Raw genomic sequence first — 3,406 nt, 5'->3', positions numbered from 1 at the left:
ATATATATCCAGCGTGTTTGATGTTTAATGTAGACATTTACGTGTTCATGTACTATGGATAATAGAGGTATTTGTCGAAGGGGTTCCAGTCTTTGGATCGCTTGTTCTCTCATTGCAACGCCCAATATAAACCTTTGGACACGGGCGATTTCCCACACTCCAACCCATTTTCATTTGTCATCACTGCTGACTAAGTGGGCACATGTGTCACATATCACTAAACCCGTTGTGCAGCCAATTTTAGAATTTCGTCCAAATATATCAAAGCCTGTGAATTTGTCATCTGCACGGAAGCATTAAGAGACTCTAATATTTCACCCACGTGGCTGTCTCGCTGATTTGAACGGACTGCGTGTGCTTATTGCTATGGCACTAATATTAATTTCATTGTTAAAATCGTCTCGAACATTTTCACCCAGTTTAAATTATTTTGCTAATTATTCGTCCCGTCGTATTTATAGCAGCATCTGTATTAAACCGAGCCTGCAGGTGTGAATCGGTCTGTCACATCCTTAAATCATGTTATATTTAAATAGATATTCAATGCAGGTTAAAAAAAAAAAAAGGACATGCAATGTTAAAGCCGTACATTAAAATATAAATTGACACACTAATTGATATGAGAAGGCTTCACTGTAGGCTGTAATCATTTATATGCATGCTTGTCTGCGAGAGTAGATTTCTAGGTGTTTCCCATATAAAGAAAATACATATAGGAAGATGGACACTTTATTTTTTCTATAATGACAATTTCATTACAGAAATGACAGAAAATGTTCATTTAGACAACTAAAATGATGTATTATGTAAGCATAACGAGTGGGTTGTAAATTTTAATTAAAATATTTAATGATTGATTGATTTTACGTTGCTCAGACAATCATAAGAAAGCGAAGGTTGGCTCAGATGCAAAGTGTAAAATGATTTTTTTTTAAGGAATGCAGATATTCAATGTAACAAAAACCGAAAATGTATTAAAAACACACATTTAGACTGGCAGCTAGGATGATGATGGGTGCTTTTAAAAAGAAAACGTTTCCTCGATTGCCGAGAACTTTCGGTCGACATATGTTTTGTTTAACTCCTGGACTTTTCCTGCTCCCTAATTAGATTTCAAAAGAGGGAATTATCTAAAGTGTAAGTAAAGTAACATTTTACCTGCATATTATGGTTGATTCATGACGCATTTGTGATTATATTACAGGTATTTTAACAGTAGATGGGGGATAATGACATTTTGTGTGTATCTCAAGCAACATGTCAGAAATTAAAATATTATGTACCGAGCATTGCAAGTTTAAAAACAAATCCAAAAAAGTGTTTCGATTTATTTTTGATTTATTTTTTTCGGAGTGGGTCTCTTTTGTTTACACGTGAAACGCAGCACTCACCTTCAAAGACAAATGTTCAAGTGGAAACAAACAACGAAATTGTTTTATTTTCCAGCACTTCTTAATATGTACGAGGATTAAATGAATACAGCATACAGACTGCTCACTTTGCAACAGCTCTGCGTCTATGAGCCTGGACCATGCACGATGACTCGGGAGGAAAAAATGGGAATGATTTGGAGGACAGAAAGATTTTCAAGATAGCCAAATATTACTAGAAACGTGTCTCTCTGTTTTCTTTAAGTAGTTAAAACTATATCGGTAACCCCTAAGGAGTTGTCATGCGCTCGTTTTAAAGTAGGCTAATTCATAATGTGGCTTTGACCAGCAAAGAGATCGTACGATATTTATTTCAGTTTAATGAAAATCTGAATGTTTGCTGTAATGAAATTAAAAAATGGACAGAAAACTGGACTCTGGGTGCATCTGTCGGAGCAAATAAAATAGAATATAGGTTGTTTGTTTTTTGGTTTTTAAAAAAAGTCTAATTAAATGCCTTAATAAAACTTTCTGGATTCGAAAATTCAGCCTCGTGTTCATCTTTTAGTTTAGCAAATGAAGACAGCAGTTGGGCTAAAATCAATCCCACGTGGATGATTAGATAAGTGTGGATTTCAGCCCCTATTATCCTGACAGACAAATGCATGCGAGCAGTGGATTTGATCCAGTGTTGAGTGTGTTTAGGCACGACTCCGTATCTCTGATCAAGAAAAGCAAAAATATCCAAAGCTGGAGAAAGGCAGCTCCTTTCGAACATTCCAGTTTGCTCGTGGGTGCCAGGAGTCTGCCTTCAGCTGCAACAAATAAAGATCTTTGCTCTTGTCTGAAGTTCATTGCACAACCTTCAACGCCAACATCCAGCTATGCAAATACACAAGAACATAGAAGAGTGCTAACGTCCAGCATTAAAGCCAGAGTCATTTTGTGCAGCATGATGAGTTAAGCTTCACTTTTCGTCTTTTCCCCCGTCTTCTTATTTTTAGCCAGTTAGGCTGTAGGCCACACATTCGTTAGGCTATCTTGTAAATGTTCTTGGCTCCAGTTTCCTCCTTGTCAAGCGCTATAATTTACATTTAAAGATAAAGTTTAAAGATTCAAATCAAACTAAACAGCAGGCCTGTTTTCACTCTTTTACTGGTTAATCCAGCAGCAACCTTCAGGTCTGCACAATACAGGACGTTTTGGAGTGAGGTGCATTTACCTGTGTGGCTGTTAGGGGGAGCAATGGCACAACCCAACAAGAAGAAGCCTCGCACTTGTAGACAATTCACACATGGGGAAGATTTTGAATCCATCTCATGGTGGGAGAATATTTAAAACAACCTCATTTATTGCAAAGAATCCAGCCAGCAAAATGCGTAAAATGCAATTTCCAGATTTCGAAATAATGAGCGGTGTTAGAAAGTATCCTGACGAAACTCTGACATAGACAATAAAGTCAGTGTTGTTTGTTACCCTGGACGGCACAATGTGACTGAGAAGAGAGGGTGACACTCACCAGAGGGTGCTGCCTGGTTAGCGTTAAAAATGCTCCTTTTTATGGCACAGGTCCATCCTTCAAATATAACCGGACAGAAAAAAAGAGCAACCGGCCTCACAGGCCTTCAGCACGGTTAAGTTAATAGCATGACTTATATTACTTCAGTCACGCAGTCTTATTTTACACAACACATTTTTTTATTCCTCCAGTTATTAGATGAGCTTTTTAACCTGCAATTTGCTGCTGCAGAATTTTAATTGATCTCGTTTGGAAATGAGATATTTTGAGGTAATTGTGATATTGGATTACTGAGGCCCAATACTTTGAGCGAGAGGTGAAGAGAGGTTAACGAACTGATTGGTTACGCGCTCTTACTTTATGAATTCGACATAGAAACATTTCTGGGTTGCAGTCAGCGTGTGTGTAATGCTGCCGATTATTAAATCTGATGATGATTAATAAATCAGCAGCCTATTAAAACAGTTTCAGGCCACTTTTTTTTTTTCAAAGACGGGATTTCTCATTATTGTTTAAT

The sequence above is a fragment of the Pundamilia nyererei genome, unplaced genomic scaffold (genome assembly GCF_000239375.1).
Source record: "Pundamilia nyererei isolate P.nyererei 1_Seehausen unplaced genomic scaffold, PunNye1.0 scaffold00084, whole genome shotgun sequence".
NCBI lineage: Eukaryota > Metazoa > Chordata > Actinopteri > Cichliformes > Cichlidae > Pundamilia > Pundamilia nyererei.
This window is presented reverse-complemented; position numbering follows the sequence as displayed.